Source organism: Solea senegalensis, linkage group LG1 (genome assembly GCF_019176455.1).
Source record: "Solea senegalensis isolate Sse05_10M linkage group LG1, IFAPA_SoseM_1, whole genome shotgun sequence".
NCBI classification, from domain to species: Eukaryota; Metazoa; Chordata; class Actinopteri; order Pleuronectiformes; family Soleidae; genus Solea; species Solea senegalensis.
This window is the reverse complement of record NC_058021.1, coordinates 14385353-14407164: the sequence shown is the minus strand read 5'-3', so window position 1 is coordinate 14407164 and position 21812 is coordinate 14385353. Positions and strand designations below refer to the sequence as shown.

Here is a 21812-nt window from a genome sequence, read left to right as displayed (position 1 = left end):
CCAGCGAAGCCTCTGTCACACTAACTAACAGCCTGCCAAGCTGGTTTAACGTGCTCTCCCAAAGCTCAGAAAGCCCCTTTCTTCCCCACGCATGTATGGAAGAGAGATACTAAGAGAGGCACTATCATTCTGAAGCTCAAGCCTCCTGATCCAAGAGGCTGTTGAACTAAAGGTTACTCAGTACCAAACTGAAATGGTCAAAAGTTTTTGTTCTGTTCACATTTTCACAGTCACATGAGGTTCATCAACTGCTGTGCTCTTGAAATTGCTTTAATTAACACAGGTTTTTATTCAAGGCTGTATGAGCAGTCACAGCTGGGCTCATGTGGATGGATGTGCTTTTAGGAAAAAAAACAAATAAATCCTACATCCAGATCCCATGTGAGAAGGCTTAGGGCAAAATTCTCATTCAGGACAGTGAAGAGCACATGCACACAGAGGAATTTACTGTAAAGGGAAAGTGGAACAAATGCCCTTGTGACATGTCTCGCTGGAACTGCTGCCGTTTCCTTACATGAGCGAAGCATGTGAGGAATGTACGCTGGCTCCCCTAGAATGTCAGACACCTCTGCTGTGGAAGAAGAAGAGTGAGGGGGCAAGGGAGGTGGGGACGGGTGTGTGCGAGGGGATACCGTGCTGACATATGTTGAGCTGGCTTTGAATGGTTGTCCTGCACAGATAGTCGAGATAGGGACAGCCTCAGCTGACTTGTTGGCTGACTCTCAGGCGCAGCTGCCACAACTGTAGACCTCAGTCACACTAAAGGCCTATTTGTCTGCATGCCTGTGCATGCAGAGTGGCCTTTGATACAGGAAGTCCAGTATCTAAAGTCTATTTTATTGCTCCGTTTCTCAGTGGGAGGACTGTGTGTGCTGATTTAATGGTAAACTAGTGTTGATAATAAGAGAGGCAAATGAGGCAGGAGTAGCGAAGCAGGATAGCGACGGGGTGAGGCCGTTGAGTTGCCATGGTGCGTCTTGCCAGGTTCGTTGGGCCAGTTTAACTTTGAAGGGGTCAGGTCACGCTTTGAGTGCAGACTCTAGTGGCCAGAGAAGTCACTATGCCCTGCTACATGACACACTGCCTCACTCACACACACACAAGCATGTACAGAAGGCTGATCAAAGGGCCGCTGATCCTTTCAGAGCTGCCCACACTGGAGCCTCTTGTCATGCCTTAGCCAGCTTCATTAGGGTTTTGAGGAGAAGGGAGAAAACAAATGAAAGTGTCACACAATCCATACATATACATTCTATTGCAGACACGTAGAGTGCCATAGCTTTAAATAAATCGCTCTTCTTCAAGAGATTGAGGTTTGGTTGACAGGTTTTTTTCTTAATTGTTAACGTTCATCCATATACGATAAGTGTAGGATACAGGTAATTGTGGCACTTACTAACTTTGACTGGACTTGACTTAATTAGTGCTTCTTCTCCAAGGACAGCCCTAAGTAGTAAAGGTAGCCAGAGGTAGCCAGAGGTAGAGAGTAACATGGTTGTTTGTGCTTGCGTGTGAAGACTTGTAAGAAAAGGAAATGGCACTCTAAGCTTTAACCCACACTGGCACAGGGTTCCTTAGAGGCGAAGGACCTGGAGTTCTTAACCAAATCAAAGCAGAGCAGTAAATAATTTAGATTCATTAGCCTACTCAGCTTCACAAACGCTCTTCATCCACATAATTCAGCAAACTTGCTGCATTTTCTCTGAACTCTCTCCTACCCACGCTGTTAATGTTGAGATTTTTAAGAGCAGTTTCTTGTAAACCCAGAGTCGTGTTAAGACTTGGCCTCCTTTTTTGAGTGAAATTAATGACCACTGGCACACACTGGCCTAGAATCTATCAGTGTATTATTCCTTTCAGCTTCATGCAAGTTTATAGCTCCGGCTTCTGTGAAACAATATAGGGCTCAATAACAGCTTCAGTATGTTGCACCCAATTCTCAGGTAATTCCCAGAGTGTTTCAGGTATTTGCCAGCAAGGTGAACTTGGCACGAAGAACTCTTCATGCAGAACTAATAAAAACAGTGGCGAGCAGTGAAATATTGAGGATAATGACTTTACTTTTACATAACAACACATGTACACTCATACAGTGTTATAGGACTGTGTATTTATCTTAATTCTTTCACCTCAATTTCATGCTCAATTACACTCTGCTTAGTTAGGAATTTGAAATAATTATTCGTGAATTCATTGCTCTATGGTCGAGCTGGGTTGTCAAAAATGACTAAATGATTATTATCTTTATAAGAACTGTTGCATCTGCTTACTTATTTACAACTTCCTGCTTCACTATCTAACTTGATATGGATCTATTGTATTACAGATATAAAAACCTTTGCATGACCCCAGGACTTTAAAGTACCACTATATCAGTATTACTAAAAGCTGCCCTCAAGAGCACAAGTAACAGGCTCGACGTCTCCTAGTCCATGTAGGCACATTACAAGATTGGAGATTTTTCTCTGAAAGCTTTGAAGAGTTTCAATCCGTGGCTGTATCTTTCCACTCTTCGCTAAGGCCTCCTCTGACGAGGCTGCCATTGGTGACGTGATGTCTTAAGTGACTCTGCAAGGTTTAAAGGCTTAATGAAGCTTTCTCCAGCAAGCTCTGTGGCAGCTATTAAGCAGAGAATCCCCCTTCACTCCGTCTTGTCTGAGCCACGTCGCCGTCTTTATGTGGTTAGCGTCCCCACGTTTGCCCACACACACTCACTCACTCCTGCCTCTCCATGAGAACCATTTCAAAATGCAGGAGAGCAGGCCGTCATCAGGTTCGCTGTTTTATGAGCGGCCGCAGGTTATCCTGATAAAAATAGGAGGATCCCTCCCTGTGATTAGGTTGTGAATTTTGTAATATGAATTATCTTTTACAAGTCACCAGGGATTTATGCAATGCAATATACAGTTTCATTTAAATCTATAAAACATGGCTTGGTTTAGCACACCCAGCATCCTCAACAATTCATACATTATAGCCGCCTCATCCTGTATGTTCTCACTCCATAGCTAATGGTCTTTCTAAATGGCCCATTGCTGAGTCATTATGTAATTGTGTAATCAGATTTCACACGTTCCAGAGCTCAAATCCAGTACGCAATACACCAGTGTGCACTTTGATTTCGGGCAAGTGCACAGTGAATGCAAAAACCTTCAGTGAACAATCAGCCAGATCAGATTCATGTGCGTTATTTCTCTTCACGCTTGACCCCATGTGTGTAAGCGGCCTTAAATGGAACATGGCCATACACGGAGCTTGAGCGGGATGTGTACGTGTCTTTGAGGCCTCAAATGAGGCAGACAAGGACGGGATGGTGGTGTCAGCTTGTAGCAGTTAAAGCCAAGGGAACTGTTTTCTGTCTAATATAGATTGCCTTCCTGGCTGACATCTTCCCACCCTCCTCTTCTTTCCTCTCACACCGAATCTTCCTCCCTCCCTCAATTTCTCTCATGATCGATTCCCCCTCCTTCTCCTCTCGCTATCTCTCCTCACATCTCCTCCTCCCTCACACCATCTGACAGTTTCCATTTCTCTTCCCATATCTCTTCATCCCTCCATAGGGCTTTTCATTCCAGTACTGGTCTGCCCCTTATTAATATTTAAAAAAAAAATAGACAAAAACTTAAACAGTACATTTGAATATTTCTTACATATCTAATACACTTAGAAGAGTGAGCATGAGTATTCTGATGTACAGTTGTGTTCCCCTGTGACCATAAGTGAAAAAGAAAAAGAGAGGCTATGCTCTTGAAATTCTCATTGCTTTGTGGTAAGCGGCTGAATCTAGGCTGAACAATGTCACGCTGGTTTGTCACTCCTGTCTGCCTGCCGGCACAGTCTAAGACATGGCACTGGTAAAGAGGAGCGGTGAGAGGAAAAGGGGGTGGTGGTTTGGGAAGGGCAGGGGCTTTCCTGCCCTATGGGAGCAGCTTGGCCTCTCAGCTGTCTGTCAAACTGCCCTTGCTGAGTCCTTCCCAGAAACCGAGAACGGTCACAGAAGAAACCCCTTCAATGGGGGGTCATGGAGCGGACTGACAGTCTCACCAGCCCTTACGCTGACCACATGCAGGAGGGTGGGGGTAGGATTAGAGGCTGGCCAGCGGGGACTCACTTTCCCCAGCTTTGATCAACAGCAGCACAGCCTAATACCAGACAACATCTGCAACTCTCAGCATTAAAGAGGCCCAGAAATTCCGATTAGGGAGCGCACAGCCTGCCTGCATGTCCGCCCGCGAGTATACAGGACACAAGTGTGTCAATTCCTGGATGGGAGGTTTTCAAATACCAACGCTCCAGTGGTGCTTACACTGATTTGCTTTACAAAGTATTAGTCTCCAGAGAGCCTGTTCATGTTGTGTTTAAAACAACATATTTGCAATTCAATTTATTTAACACACAGGAGAAATGCAAGTAGATGCATTTCTCAGTCATTTCTCAACTAGATGCATTTTTTTTTGCCATGCAGAAATGAAAAACCTAAATAGATGAGTGTCTTGAAAACAAGGAATTTGGAACTTTGAGTGATTGCCCACAGATCTGTCTTTGTTTAATTTGGACAAAGATACATAAGGTGTGGTTGAGTGGAGCTGATCCTGTTTCTATGGACTCTGTTCTAATAGGAGGGGGCAGAGTTGTTGATATGAAGTGACCCAGTTTAAAGTTCATCTCTCTCTCTCTCTCAAAAAAATGCTGAAGCACAAGAATGACACTTCCTCATTGGTGACTGATTATTTTAGGGGAAGGGCTTTGAAAGCAAACAGTAGGACATAGGTATAACTTTGCACAGTTTTAGAGTGGCTCATTTACCAGACACGCACTTTCTCCCAGGAGTTATATCTTGTGTATGTTTGTTGAAGCGGCATTCACGAACATTAACTGCCCTTTCAGCGTTGTCTGATCAGTTATCAGCCCTCCATTTAACTTCCTCCACTTATCCGAGGCAGCAATACAGTACAGTACAGTACAGAAAACCTGCAATGCAATCTGTCTTTGCAATATTTGACTATACTGTAAATACAGTATGTACAGTCTGTTGTTTGTGGTGGTTCAGTGTTGGGAGAAAGTATTCAGACTTTTCTGAAACAGAAGTTTTTTGAATTTTTTATCAAATACAATTTGCTATAATCATATGTGTTTGCAGTTTAATGGGTCATGTGACTGCTTACATGTCATTGGATTTCAGGAGGTTCTTGCAGCATTAATGCTACTGTCACACTCACTGCTCTAATGGCTTTGTCTTTTCCACCGGAACAGGCAAACTGCAAATAAGCCCGAATAAGATCCTGCCTGTATGATACCTGCACAGCACCAGACAACAGGGAGTCATTGACAAAGTCACTGAATAGCGGAGGGACACAGTAGAGCATTTAGCAGTTGAGGAGACAAATATTTCCCACAGGTGTTGGTAGAGACCACAAACAGAACTCAAAGCATAGGCAATCTGTCAGGGAGCGACATGACGACGAGAAATAACACATCAGCGTTTGTGTTCTTAGCTTGTTTTCACTTTCCCTGTATGCCTCCAGAAATATAATAAAGTGAAATGTGAAAATCAACAATACAGATCAAGTGACCTTTCAGAAAAGTTAGATTCAGGGGCGTTTCTTTACGGGAATTTAAGCAGCCTTGGGCCTTGAGATATAAGAGGTGGCTCTGGGTAACGGCTGATTACATTAGTTCATAGCGGAGACAATTCATGAGACATCTATGGTTGGCAATGTGCAGAGGGCTGCAATCACACCATGGTTGGAAACCCGCTAACTGCGTCCAATGTCACTGGCTTGCTTTTGTTTCAGTTAATGTAGTGTCCCTTTTCCCTTCGGCCCTTGACATCTCCCCCCCGGGAAGAGTATTATAATTATCATTATCATCATCATTATCAGTGTCATTACAGATTAACATCCAGATTGAACAGATTAATCAAACTGTGCATCCTGAAGCAGACTATTATAAGCCTCAAAATGGTTCAACGTATTACGCGACACTAAACTGTAGTGTTACGTTATCACTTGTCACTCCACTCCAGTGATATTGCTCTGTGCATGCTCCAAAAAAAGAAAACCATCATTTGTTTTCCCCTGTGTTCCCCCGTGCCTTGAGGCACACTTTTCACCAGGTGTGCTGACGTGTTAGTGTTGCCATGCTCGTTAATTACATCTTTGATCACCAGCTGAAGCATGTGCTTCACGCTTTGGCCAAAAGCCTTTTCCGCTTGCGCCGCGTGCTCACTCGCTCCCGCTCTGCGCTCACGTGCCCTCGTTCCCCCACAGTTTCCGGCGCCAGTCGGTGTAGTAGAGTTTTGGATGCGTGAAACTAAATGTCCAGTGATCTGTGCAGACAGACTCACTGCCGCACGTGCAGCCAGTGTCAAATCATCAACATGTCACTTGCTATCGGCTGTGCAGTTCAACCACCGCTCAGGCCCTGGGAGAAAAAAGCAATGATGATTCACCTGCTGCACCAGGAAGTTACTTTTCTCTTCTCCTCTCCATGCCCGTCTCTTTTGCATTTTTTGGTGCGTGCTCTTTCTGCTCGTGGTTTTATTTGTTATTTTGTCTCCAGTTCCTGTTTCGTTTGTGGTGTCTCTTTTATAAGTACAGTTTTATTAACATTCACTTGGCTGTCACCCAGTTCTTTTCTGGCTTCCTCTGATTCCCAGTTCCTCTGGTTAAATACTTCCTCTCTTTAGTCTCTCTCTCTCTCCTCGATTCTCACTGAGCACCCCACCTCCTCCTACTCCTCCCTGTGCCACTGTGTTCACATGGCCCCAGCATGTGACAAGGAGCCGAGCCAAAACACCCCGGATGCCCGTTTCAGCTCTCCACTGTTCCAGACCTTGTTAAATTTTAAACAAAACAAAAGGCAAGGAAAGGGAGGAGGGGGTAGAAGGAGAAGAAAGAGAAAAAGTGAGCACGTGGGGGCAGGGGAATGTGCAACAGCATCACAATCTCATTCATTCACTTATCCCTTCCCTGTGCATCATCAGGAGAGAGCTGCCCTTTAATTCTTCTACTCTCGCTCCCCTTTCGGTCTATCTGCAGTGACCCGGACCGATCGCTTTAACTACTGATCTGGGGTCTGATTACGCTGTGGACTCTGCTTCACTGTAATTCAGGAACAGGAACTGTGCGTCTTCATCGACAACTCTCTCCTCAGTGATCCCACGGCTCCGGCATCAGACACAATTTCATATATTATTGAAAAGGTCCGTGTATACAAGCTCTAGAGGGGAATTGATTTATTGAATGAAGTGTGTCTGCCTTGGTTACACTAGGTGGTGATATACCTTCTTTCTGCTTGTTAATATTTTGCGGGTTTTCGGGTTTAGGTGGAAACTGTTAGTTATCCAGACGTGGTAGTTGTTCGCGAGTCATCATACCATCCACGAACTTAACAGTATTTAATTGTTTGTGCTGGTAGAGCAAAAAAAAGTCTCTTCATCAGACCTAAAAAGTGTACAGGTCTGGATTTCTCCATGTCTTCTGTGTACTTATTACATTCTATTTCTATTATTTATTATTATAAAGCTAGGGGTGGGAGCTGTGAAGCTTGTATGGAGCTCCATTGCCAGCCTGATTCTAACTGAACGTATACATGCAGAGGATTTGGGTGTTATTTTAAAAGTCCAATTTGAGTCGGACTAAAACAATAACTCACTTTTTTCTAAAGTCGTATGAATGTACCACTTCCTATTTACCTTAATTATTGTTTTAGATCACCCCTGCGTCTTTTCCTCTGTCCAGCGGTTACCACAACATGGCAGCCTTTAATGTAAGTGGTTTGCTACCAGATTTAGCTAAGCTATGAGAGTCCTTCATAGCCTCTCATATTAACGGCGTTAGAGGTTAAGCGCAAACAATAACAAATGATAATCTGTGTCGCTCGTCCGCTCTCGGGGGGGAAGCTGCAACTCAAAGTGGTTTAACCGTTCCTTTATCTTGGATTAGAAGCTAATAATTCTAGACAATGATGCAAACTTCTGTAGGCCACTGCCACCACACTGTTAATGTATTTCCTGGCATCACATGTAATGCAACGATGATGGATTTGACAGCAGATTTGTTGGCAGACTTTAAACCTCGTTATTTACAGCGAGCAAGTCACTCGCTGTATTTCCAATCGCCGTTCATTTTGGACGTACTTCAGCTTTTCAGGAATTGTGGTTTTAAATGGCGCAAATATTTGACTTTAATTATTCGAGCAAAACCGCATCAGACAGCAGCCTGAAGCAGGCACAGCAGTACCCTGCTGTGGTAGTCTGTGCTTCATATTTAAAAATTAGTCAAATCTTCTTCTCTCTACTCAGGAATCACTCAGTCTGTCAACTGGTGGCACATGTGAATGCTCACACTGCTAGTGCTGCTCGATTATGGGTCAAAATAAATTACTTCAAACGATTACGCACTAACTTGACACAAATGGAATTTAGTGCACGTAACCAAAAAAGGGGCTTGAAACGTGATATTTTGAATGAACCTTTTGAAGTTACCTTAAAATAACTATGAATGATTGTATATATCTTTACTTGCGTTGTGTGTTTAACCCCTGAATGCCTGTGTTGACTGGTTGACAAGCAGGACAGGAAATCAAACACCATTACAACATTAAAAGCACCATTTTCAGAATAAAAGCCCCCATTTTGTTTTGATTTTTAATCACTTGGGATCGTAATTGAAACACACATTTTGATTAATTCCACAGCTGTATCATTTTAAAAATGCCGATTGTGTGTTACCGTGGTAACGGGATGTGATTGAAAATGTATGTAAAATGCACAATATGAAAGTGAGTTATGAGTTCAGACTGACACCGTCACGTCACATGTGACCCATACTCCTTTTGCTGCACCTATGCTATGTTCTCTTTAGTTTAGGTATAACTGATTCTTATTTCTGCTATGGTAAAATATTTGGCTAATATCATAGAATTCAGATCAGTGCTGCAACGTTTTGTGACATTTAAGCTATCACTGTGTAATTGAATCATCCATGCTGGCCTTCAGCCTGTGTTAGTGGACTAAATTAGTAGCATTGTGAAATCATCCAAGAATACAGAGGGCTATTCATTGGTCATTCAAGTTTGTTCCTTTGCAGTTAAAGTTTGGTTGATTGTGGTGGCATTAAAAATAAAGATTTAAGCAGTAATTAAAATTCAACTGCGGATGCAAGGGTACTATTAAGGTGAAGTTGATTCTATTCAGGGTATTTGCACCAATTGTGTGTTCCTTCCATCGTGAAAGGACTAATTTTGGATGTCTGTTGTTGTGTAGCTCCTGTGGTCTGTCAGACTGGCTAAAAGAAGATTTATAATGCTGCCGAAGGAGGAGACACTCTAGGAAGTACTTCTGGCTCAAGGAACCGGGAGCGTCGAGCTCTGAATGCAATATGTCCTTGCTTCATTTCTGTCAGCGACAAGCATTATTAATACAGTGGTACAAATGAACTGGGGAAACCCAGGGCGACAAACAGGCGGGAGTGCCTGCAAGATAATTAATCACTGACATACACTTCAACACACACAAACTCATGCACGTGCACTCCGCCACAATCCGTTCTAACCTTTTGCGTGACACCATCTCACCAATTAGCGTTCTCGCCTCACCCCTGTAGCCTCAGTATCACAGGGACGTGTCGTCAGCCTGCTCCTGTATCGCTGCTGTCCCTTCATCCCCGGCTCTCATATTTCACCCTCCCCTGATGCACTTCCCCAAGGGGTGGTTGAGTTCTAGGTGGGTAAACATAAACCTCTGTGTCATGGAGGGGGGTTATTGTACTGGTGCTTAAGATTACAATACCTCTCTCTCTCTCTGCTCTCTCTTGCTCTCATTTTAAGCCCCCCTCCCTCAATCCAGCATAAGGTGCTGCTTGTTATCAAAGCAGTGTGGAGTGTCTGCTGCTGCTGCTGTGCACAGACCATTAGCAACTCCTGAGTGACAGAATGCGGAGGTTGAGGTGACACAGTGACGCTGCTATTGAGCAACCAGTGTCCTGAACCATGAGATAATATTTGTGATTAAGAAACTGCTTGTAGGAATTGGGTAAAATAAAAAAGGATAACCTGAGAATATTTTTTTAAAAGCAGATATATTGACAATAGGCACTGAAAAAAAACATGTTGTCAAAAGCTATATTTGAATTGACTGTCTGAGCAAGTGTATAAGATATTTCCCTTTTAATGTAGAGCAGAGATAGTTAATTAAAATCCCAAGAGGTCTAGCCAGAGGAAAATTTCATTAAGCAAAATTCTGAAACATCATAATGACCAAGTGTAGTTGGTTAAGTGGTTAAATCCAAACCCAATATGCCGTATTCGCATTGGTGGCTATTAAATGTCAACAAATTACTTTCAAATCAAGTATAATGTATAATAATAAATTTTTAACACTGAATAAATAAAAATGAAATATACATAAAAGGTAAAAAGCCTACAAAATGAAAATGCACTGTAGATGCACATGTGAAAATAATGTTATGGACTGAAATGAAAAGTTTAAGTGATTTAAATTGAATTTGTTGACTAAAATGTCCATTCTTCCTCCCTCCTCATACAGGCAGTGTGTGTCTTATGCTTTTACACAGGGCTTACCTTCCATAATGCCAACGTATGATTTTAAATGTTGCTTTGTAATCAAGTAAATCAGGTCAGGGCTTTTCTAGTCACTTCTGCAAATATTTTACTATATAAATTGCTGAAAAAACAAATGTATTTTGGGAAGTGAAACTCTGAAAATGGAACAGGACATTAGATGACAATGAAATGTGTGCCACTTGTGATAGAAATAGATGAGCGAGCGCTCTAACCTCAAGAAAAAAGCAGTGGGGCTTACTCGCTCACAAACTTGAAATACCCCTGAAAATCATGTATCACATGATCAGTGTGGCTGTCCCCGAATGACAGGCAAGTCATTCTGTGATGCATTATGCTATGGTATATACATCTCTATATATATCACTAGTATCATGGACCGCTACTGCCATAAAGCCTAGAAAAGCTGGGCCAGTTAAAATACAAATGCTCTGTCAAAATGTGGACATTATCAATGATTTATGGTAATAGGTCTAGGTCTAGGTCTACGATAGGATTGCATCTGGGTCCAGATCTGGACAGAGGTCCGCCTATTACTGACCTGGAAGTTGCATAATGGCAAAATATTGGATTCAGCTTTTTGGAACTTGAGCCGTACAAGGAAGAAAGTGCTGCTGCATCAACTGTAACTGTTCTTTTTCTTGCCACTGACTCAGCTTAATGGTGATATGATACTAAATCTTTAAATAGAGTTCTGTAATATTGTCCACAAATGGATTGACTCGTTCCTGTTATTGCGAGAAATTGAAAATGCAGCCATCCATGGAAAATATGTATGCGCCATGCTTGCCCATGGTCTTCATCTGTGCTCCATATGTTATGACTCCAAGCTTTAGTGTGATGTGGGTTACACATGGTTTAATGGAGCCCACAGTGGCAATGTAAGCCTCATGTCATACATTGGTTATAAGCTCCTGTCTCGGTGTTGTCGTACAGCTTGTTGACTTTAGCTTGAATTGCAACCTCACTACGTGCAGCAACTTTCTCTTGCTGCACACTATGCCCAACGCGACCCCGCTTGTGTGTCCTCATGTGTTCGACAGAGATCTGTCAGGCTTAAAGCAAGTGCTGCAACATTCATGAGCGTGTGCCACCCTGTGCTTGGACAGCAGTGACCCGTAGCTGTCAACAGTGTATCCTTGAGTGTGATGGCACAGGCTGTGCTGAGGACACGTGGTCCATTTTGGAATTTCCCTTTTCGTTTTTTAATCATCGTATGGGGAAGTCAGAGAGAAATATCAGTGACGGAGCAACACGTCTTTGTGTTGCTATACCTGCATGCCTAAGCTGGATGGAGACGTCATGTTGTGAGTAAGCAGGGTCACAAGTGAGGAATCCGAGGACGGACGCATGAAACATTCACACAGAAAATCTGCACCAGAAGAAAAAAGGTAGAGGATTTGAGAGTGTGGATGGCAGCCGGGGATCCAGAAACCTGCTGTAATACACTTAGGGGAAGGAGCTTTGAAGGAAGATTAGCCGTATAAACTAAGACATTTCAGTTTAACTGAGACATTCCTTGCCCTCTGAAACATTAAAAAATGCGCTCACACACACACACAGTTCAAACCTTTGTACTTATAATCTGTGTGCGAGAGCGAGGGCAAGCAAGACAGAGATACATTACATAACTGGGCACCATGGCTCTCCTGCCTATTTACTATCACACAGCAGTAACTCGGTTCACACGTGTGCAGGCTTGCCGTATATTGTGTGTGGAAATGCGGCCGCCCATTTTCTTTTTTTCTCACGCATTCATGACCTACTGGTTATTCATTATTTCCCAACATGGAATAGTCATCCTCTTCCGGACCAGTGAACAAGTTCATCATGCATTTTATGTCAGTCTTCATTGAACAGCGTTACATAAACACTGGGTTTGATGGAGAGTACATCTGACAGTTTGCATGCATTGTATTAAAACACACACACACACACACACACACCGCAGCTGACAGACGCGTCACAGTCTTTTTAAGGTTTTTTTAAAGCTTAAGCGTGAAATTAGTCTGCAGCTCTATGATGTAAGGTCTTGTCACAAAACGTGTCTGCTTCGGTAAATAGACCTCACTGTTCTCTTATCGCCTCTGCCGATGTAACGTTACCACATGCGTGCTTTTAGTTAGGTCGCTCGCTGTAAATGTTATATCACAAAGTTGATTTCTGAGCAGGCTGAGACACAGTGTCTGACAAAGCAAACACAATACAGTTCTGGGTGTTTTGGTAACACCAGGTGTGGGTGAAAAGGCTCAAAGTCCCAGAGCTCACATTTAAATGACATCACTGAGGGCAGGAACACACGCCGGCAGCACATCCTGGGCCTAAGAGGACATGACAGTTGTGCAGCTGAGTCATACGTGGAGCAAACACATGTGGTTCCTCTTGAACATGACTAGGGATGGCTGCTCAGTCCAGATGATGTCATGAGAATATGTGCACGGTACACATTATTTGCAGTTTGCACATGCACTGGTTCACTGAATCCAGTCAAGTACGGAGCACATCATTTACATTCCGTGTTTGACGTTTCCTTGAAGTCCCCTTGAGATAATGTGGCCAAGGTGTGCTATTTGTCTATTTATGCGTTCTACTTACAGCTAATGGGGTATGCTAATGGTTAATGTGCTTCTCACCTTATCTAATAGCAATGTGATACTTTTCCCTGCATTGTGTTTAATGTAATTAACTATCAAGTAGTGGCATTAATCGATTGTGTAGCTATAGTATGTGTTTATTACAAACATATCCAAGTGGTTATTCTTTATGGAATTGTTTTTGCATTGATTGAACCAGACCAATTAGACTTCAGACTTTTCTTTGTAAAAAAAAAAAAGATTTAAATCAAAACTTTTTTAATCAAGTCATGTTGTGGGTTATTTATTACCCCATTTGAATACTTGTTGCACAATTGGAGCATTATATATTTTTAAATGAATGGTTATTGGTAGCTGTAAATGTACCAGCACCAATGTGTTATACCTGAAAATAGTATGTTGAAATGGCATTTTGCTAACCCTACTCCCTTCTTTTCTTACCATAAAATAATTTACTTGGATTGCTACATGTGTGCAACTACGGACTATTCATTTCACTGTGTTTTTCCCCCATGGCATTTTATTCATTTTCTAATACATGTTTTATTAATATAATTATACACATGCTCATTTAAAACATAATAAAATAGTTAATGTGGGAGCTCTGCTCATGTTCATGTAGCCTCACAGTCGTACTGAGATGTTATTTGCATGAGTACACACAGGCATTTTTGTCCACCATGGTGACAACATTTGCATTCACTTATACACAAACAAGTAGGTGAAAACAGTCTCTGGAGCCCCTGTGTGTGTGTGTGTGTGTGTCTGTGTGCTCGGCTGATCACAGGCTCGTGTTTTCCAATGTAAGGTTTCATAACACACACTCTCTCACACACACACACTCTCACACACACACACACACACTTCTTACATAACAGCAGCAGGAGTGGAGCCGGGAGAGGAGAAGGGGGTGCACACACACATCTATGTACGTCATCTTCCGATCCTTCCACTTACAGAGGGAATCACTGGGGAAAATCTTAATTTTTCACTCACTGATGCCGACACATTCCATTTAAAGCATCCATAATGCAACTCTCCTCGCTGTCCTCTGTAGCAGATTCTATTTTTGGAGGGATATTGATTGAATGGCACGGCGAAGCATGTGCACAATGCAGTGAGCGGTGTGAGGGACTATGCTGCCGATGGAAACGCTATTATGCCTTTCACTTACGGATACATAAATCCTTTATTTAAATACATTCATAGCTGCACAGTGGGGTTTATTAAGCTCCTATGGGGCCTTATGTTATTGTAGTTCGTCATTCCAGCTGTCAAGCGTGAGTTATGAGTGACTTATTGTCACTTCTACGCATGATATACACACGTTTTGCTTCTGCCCATCAGGTTAAAATAATCTGATATGTGAGGATGGGAAGTAGATTAGGTGTTTTCCTCTCAGGTGTTAAGTCATATACGGAATTGAATATAAAGAAGAGCTAGTGGGTCAAATTCAAGTAAAAAGAAAAGATAATTCAGCATTACAGAGCACTACAAATCCTCTTCAGTTCATCCCCTTTTGTTTTTATGCATTCATACACTGCCCCTACAGGCAGTGGGTGGTAATGCACTGACCTAATAGCTGGAGTTGTACAATGCCTCTAATAGCAGTGGGGTGTTTAGTTCCCTTCTCCCCAGGGACAAAGGGTAATAATGGTTTGATGGGGAAGATATTGCAGGCTGTGACCTCATTTGGATTCAGGATGTGTTTCACCGGACTGAAAGTGAAGGTCTTGTATAGTGTCTGCCTGTGCATGTGTTTCTGTTCGATTGTGTCCTTCCTGGTGACACGTTTAAGAGAGATGAGCTATCAGAAATTGAGGGCGTCCATCAAGCCATCTCTGTGGGGATGGATGGGTGGATTTGTCATGGTCACTCGGGCCATAGTGGCTGTTTTTTCTCAGAGTTTCCTGGGTCAAAGGACACAATGCTGTATCACCAGCTGATAGCTGTGGAGGTTGGGGGTTAAGACGCATCACCTCCGCTGAGCTTTTCTAAGCTGAAAGATACTTGGTGATGACTGACAATGGACAGGAGCACAAAGCAGAGTATCTCTCAGCTTTTACAAAGAGTGGAAGGACTCCTGGTGTATGTTCATATACTGTTGATAGATTAAAAAAAGGAGACGCTAACAGACTTTTTTACAAACATTCACCGATCTCAAAGGCATCACAACCTAATCATGTTTAATGGTTTCAGTCATTGAACAGTTAACAAATGCAAGCTGCATTGTGGATTATTAAATAAATGATCATCCACCTAATCAAGTGCTTATGGAGCTGTCCAAACACTGCACACACACACAGCTGTTTCACAGTTGGCTGACACTTTTGAGGTGACATTGCATGAATTAAAAAAACTATAAATAATATGGACACTATGGTCGGGATCATTCTGTCACAAATGTTATGATGGCAGGGGAAAGACATTAGAGAATCTCTGGATGCGTTACAGTTCATCTGCACTAAACTTTATGGAAATTCAAACATTAATTCTTGAGACGTTTTACTCAAGACCAGAAATGTGTTGCTGTGGGAAACGTCAGTGGACTTCATCTGGAGAGCATCGTTCATTAGTTGTTTTGACATCTCAGTATGGACCATCTTGAACGCCACACTTTACATTATTTACATGACGTAGCTCCCAAAAAATGCTGGTTCTGTGGGGATATATAAAAAGCAGATATGAATAGAAAAACCTTTGTGAATTCTTATTTACCCTGTCTTCTTTAACACAAAAGGACTGCTTGACAAATTCCACACGGTAACGTCTCGTCAGTCCCAGAGGCAGAGGCGTCCCCTGCTCCTCCATGGGCCCATTTATGTGAGCACATGTGGCAACTTTTAAAAGGATGTTTATACGATTAAGAGGCTGCTAATGAAGGTTCACTCATGTCGGAACGTGTGAAGCTAAACGGCGCTACTGAAAAACTCCCATCACCACATGTCGTGTTCACAGTTCTGCACATGCATCCTTGTGTGAGGTGCAAGGAAGTAAAGTGTGTGTGTGTGTGTGTGTGGGGGTTGGGGATCGTGGTGTACTGTAGGTGAGTGCAGCGAGCAGCCTGTCACCCGTGATGGCCTTTGCCACCTTCTAGCAAGGCTCGTCAACTGCTGCCTGAGCAGACAGTTGGCTTAACACAGCCTGTCACTTTGGATCTGGGTAATCACCACAAGTCATCCCCGAAGACTGGGAGAGACGGGGAGGAGAGATGGAGAAGCAAGTAAATGAGTGGGCGATTTGGGCTTAAAGCCATATCTGATCAGATATGGGAAGCCTATCCTTCCCTCACCTGCAGCCCCACACCTTTAAATGGATGAATTTGAACATTGTGTGCGTGCGTAACAGGAGGAGAGTGCAGTTACTGTAATAGCCTTACATCTACTTCCATTTCTCTTCTCCACCAGCTTCCCTCAACTCCTGTTAGCGCTTTACAAGTTAGTATCTCTAACACTTGATGACTGTGTTTTTATAATCGCTGCCTAATGAATAATGAACTTGCAATTTCATTCATTTATTTCAATCCCAACATCCTCTGCTGTTGTGGGGATGAGACATGTATCTCAAATCCACTGTCTGATGATCCAGTAACACATGTATCTCTGGAAATTTGTAAAAATAATTATATTTTTTGGGTGAAGTGGCCCTTTAAATGTTTTCATAGTTGAAATAAATCCTAAGAGCTGAACATTTAAAAGAAAAGAATTGGTAGTGGTGATAAAACAACCCACTATGGTGGCTTAGAAGTATTTATAGGTCCTACAATCTTACCATCACATCTGTCACCGCCTATAGAATACGGAAGAGTGCTGCTACGCATGCTCTGCTGAGACTTAATGTGGGTCATCGATGCCCTACGGTACGCCATGCCCAGCCCTGTAGTGGAGGTGTGCTGATGTCAGGTTGCATTTACTAGGTCAGGGTGATTAACCAGGGACCCATCCTTGTTGTCGTTACTGAGAAGACTTAGAGGAAAGAAACATTGATCCGGTAAATCTAAGATGAATGGAGAGAGGTCAACCTTGGGTGCAGATAACAGCGATGCAAAACAGGGGCAGAAGGGCGTCCAACAAGGGTGGTATAGTGAATAGTAATATTAATAGTAGTTTATTTTGCTGATATAGCCCCAAAAACCCTGAGGTTTAATAACAATATATTATAATAATGGTTTTAAGCAGTAAGCTACAACACTGCTAATAATATTCTACAGACTAAAGCTTCCGCCATCACTTTTGTTGCCATCGGCTCCACTTTTTCTGCTTTCACTTCCAGCTTCACCGTCTTCCAAGGCAACTCAAACTGTGGCTCAAAACAGGAAGTGGTTGTGTCCTGCAGGCCGATTCAAGACTAGCAGTTGTCATGTGTTTTTTTTTTGTCTGTGTCTTATTGAGTAAATGAATCCAAAGTGTGTCATCGTCGTTGTCGGGAAGTTGATTACGATTCCCTTTCGAGATCGTTTTCTTTGACCTGACCTATTTGGACTTGTACTCTTTGTGTTTTATCTCCCTGAAGAAATATTAGTATTCAGAGAGCGCTACTTGCTGACAGTCACTAGCAGCTGTTACACATCTGCACGCTTATACATGGATAATACAGTAATGAGTGTTTCTCGGGCTTAGTGTCCTCGCTGTTAGGAAATTGCCTCGGATCTTGTTGTAGCAGGACACTGAAATCTATATGGTAAATATTTTTACCATATTACAGAATTTACCATTCAATGAAACTGACTTATTTTAATATCTAAAAACCAAGCATTTCACAGCATGTACAATTCATTGATGTGGAATCACTGATCTTGCCTTGATGTTGTTGAAGAGATAGTTTTCACCATTGAAAGTGAGATTAGACATAGAAGGTTTTGTCTCATTGGTTCAGTGTGTGTGTGTGTGTGTGTGAGAAAGGTAGGGGTGCACACACATGGGTATTGGACCGATTGTAGAGGGGAAACTGCTTTTCCTGAGCTTTGGGGAAAAAGGAAGGAAGTCCTCTCCAGTAACCAACACAAACACACACTGTATTACTCCTGCTCCTGCATGCAGTAGGTCCAGGAATAGCCGATGACTTGACTTCTGCACATGAACACACCCACCTTGCTGGGCCCCATCTATTATTTTTAAATTCTCATTTTATGCATCTCCCACAGATTATGGGATGCACCACAATGACTAACATCATGGCTGCCCAAAATATTCCTCGTGTAGGTGGCCAGCGGTTCATACATTTGGAATGTAACTGTCTGTTATAACTTCCTTCCCCTGCTGTAAGGTCACCGCGAGATCCCGCTTGTCTCTGCTCCAAACAGGATGCTCACGTGGGAGTCCCACCCATCTCTCAGCTTCCTCCACCGCGCAGTCCCATGGTTAGACTGACACGCTTGCCTCCGTCCAGTCATCCCACATCCACGAGAGATAGTCGTAAAGCTACAACATCCTTTCCCAACTTCTCTTCTCACGAAAGCAGCCCCATTTGTTCCCACTTTGGAAAAGAAAAAAAAAAAAAAACCTTTTGCTGTTTTTGGTCCATGAACATTAAGGATGCACATAATATGAAGATGGTTAATCACTGTCAGTCAACGTGTGTGTGTGTGTATGGATGTCAGCAAGGGGGACGAGTAGGAGGAGGAGCATGGTGTGAGTATTTGTGCCTATGCTTGTGTGGGAGAGAGCACGTTCCAACAAAAGACCTAAAAATAGTAGGACTATGCCCATGTGACATATTGAGGCTAAAAGCTTGTGAATAATTTGTCTAATGCAACACAAACCCCCTTCCTAAGCTCAGTCATGAAAATATGTTCCTGCTGCTTTGCTCTGCCAGCCATTGCAGTTGGAAAGGGGGGGAATCAGTCTGTTCAGTCATCCCAGTTGGTTTGTCTGTCTGGTAGCAAGATATCACATGGATTTAGATGCAATTCGGTGGCTCCGATAGCTCATCTAAGGATTGATTTAATTGACTGATTTTACCTCTTCCTTAGGTTAGGCAGATTAATTAATTGTAGTAGCACTTTGCATATCTAAACCAACAGATAATTGCATCATGTTCCCTATCATTCCCGCTTCACCCTGGTCGTACCCGTCAGTTATTAAAACTCCGAAGGACATTTTTATGCATCTTAATTAGTCACTGTATGTGCAGCTTATTATAGAAGAAGGTCCAAAATAGCCCTTACTGTAAAAGTGTAAGATATCTCCAGAACCACTGACAACCACAAATCAAAGTAATTTCAACTCTTTTGTCGATGTCGGGAGGAAATTTTGTTATGCTTGCTTAATAACAATAAAGAATCTTGAATCTTGAATCATGAGTGTAGTTTCTGTAGAAATAATATCTTATACATGGTGGTTTTCGGGTCTCGTGTGTGGTACAGTACAGTAAGCAGCGATGCTCTTTCTCCAGAAAGCGTAAGTAATACATTTTGTGCGCCCAGACCCTAATTATTACAAGCTTTCTACAGACTCCTGCTCTAACATATGGCCTCTAGCTTCGTGTGCTTTCTTTATGCTGTACTGTAAGCATACCAGCACAACTCACCCTTGCCGTCAAACACGAGTTCTTGATTAAGATTTAACAACAGTGCGACACTCGGCCTTCAATCAGAGCAAATATCCTCTCGCAAACAGGCGTACTGATTGTTCAGCGAAGGTCGACGTAGTCACCGTTGTGTGTACCTGGTAGTTAAAATCTTTCAAATAAAATGTGTACATATGTGCCACATCAGTTCACATTGGTCAGCTTGTTATGCTCGCTCTCACTCTGCCGAGTGTGTTGGATGAAAGCGGGGCTCAGTACAGACGGCATGTGAAAAACTGAATTATTTAAAGTCATGAGAGCGAGAGTAAGCTTGCACTTGTTTGCCCTACTGAATCTTTCTTCCTCGGTGCTTCAATCTGTGTGCGTGTAGTAAAGCGACATGTGTGATGCCGGCTCAAGGCGACACGTTCGTGACTTTATTCCATCTCGCTGTGGAATAAAGTCACAGAGACAGACTGATGTGGTTGTAAAAAGGGGGAGCCAGTATAGTAGGCCGAAACGCCATCAACGCCGTTCTTACACGCTCCATGTCACGCCTCTGATTCCGTCATGCTGGCACGCCATGTGAAGTCGCGCTCGGGGGTGGCAGCATGTTTGTTCGCTTAGTGTATACAAGCATAGGCAGACTCCTTTACAGCAGCATAGCCGGGGCGTGTTCGTAGAAGAGCCTCCCGTGTATTTGTAGTGAAAGTGAAATAGGTGTGAAAGAGCAAGAGGGATGCAGCCAATTTATAGCAGGCCGTGGCACACGTAGAGACATTTTCTAATGCCATCTGTCGCTTGGAAAGGAACATTTTCGTCAAAACCAAGCCATGAATCTCTTCAGCTGAATGGGAAAAAAACTGGGGAGATTAAACATGCTCCAAGCTAAAAAAATAAAAATAAAAATAAAAAAGCACAGGACTATAGATAGACTGGAGAAAGCAAAAGCCAGGCAGCCGGACAGATACAAGTGAAATGACAGGGGGGGAGGAGGACAGCACATGCCAGCCCGGGGAGGTTTTTTTTGCGGAGGTGGAAGTAGACACAAAGCAGGTGTATGTTTAGACAGAACGATAAAACAGCCTGGCTGACAGAACGCCTGATAAGCAGCCTGACTGTCAGGTTTGGCAGGCTAGTGATGAAGCAAGAGTACGGGGCACATGGAGGAGAGCAAGACAGATGGCTAAAAACCTAATACAGGCAACTCAGAGACTGTAAGAGCATGATGTAGACGCGGTGCACCTGCTTTTGAGTTATCGAGTTTGACGCTTAAATGTCTCAATTCTGTGTGCGAAGTAGGACATCTAACAACTGTGATGCATTCAGATCTTATGGGGAACACATACTGACCACCACGGGTGTATTTCTCATTTTTTTTCATGTTTTTGGTCTAGATGTTCCAGCAACCATTGAAGAGTGAGTTGCCATGGAATTCTGTACAGATGTCCGTGGTGCTCTGAGGATACATAGTTGTGTTATATCTGAGTTTGTATGATTTAATCGATAAAATATCTGAACAAAACTTAAGTAATAGTTCCCTAATGGTCATTCAAAAGTAATTTTTTGGTAAATTACTTTAAAAAAAACTTTGTCTGTGTTTGCTTCTGAATGAATTGTAATAATATGGTCATTTGAAAAATAAATGTCACATAATGTTTAGCTAATGCGATGAATGAAATGAATTGAATGAATCATTTTAAAACATACTCTTTTTACTCGACTAGCCTTCGACTAGCTCCTTTTTACTACACCCCGTGTTGTGTTTTACTGTTTTATGTGCTTTTTAAAATGTATTTCCATTATATTGTGAAGCACTTTGAGCTGCATTCCTTGTATGAAAGGTGCTATACAAATACAGTTTATTATCATTATTATTATTATTGTTATTGTTAATTTGATTACATTTTTGGTCTAGTAAGCATAGTATTGTCATTGTGAGCAAGTTAGGACACTGCTGTTAAACATGTGCTGATGCATGGTCTCATCAACACTGCTAGTGTGGTTGTTGGCTCTTATAGTTCCAGTAGATTAAGGCTATGTCCATAAACACTTGATAGTTCACCACTTACTGCTGCTGCTGCTGCTGCTGCTGTGCGGTGAGTGTAAGATGGAGCCTTTAATCAT

The 21812-nt window shown here is 42.5% G+C and overlaps 1 protein-coding gene across 1 annotated transcript in view; it reads left to right on the top strand.

Moving 5' to 3' along the window:
- Nucleotides 1–21812, top strand: part of phlpp1 (PH domain and leucine rich repeat protein phosphatase 1) — a 39595-nt gene that overhangs the window by 2607 nt on the left and 15176 nt on the right. The window lies entirely within an intron of this gene.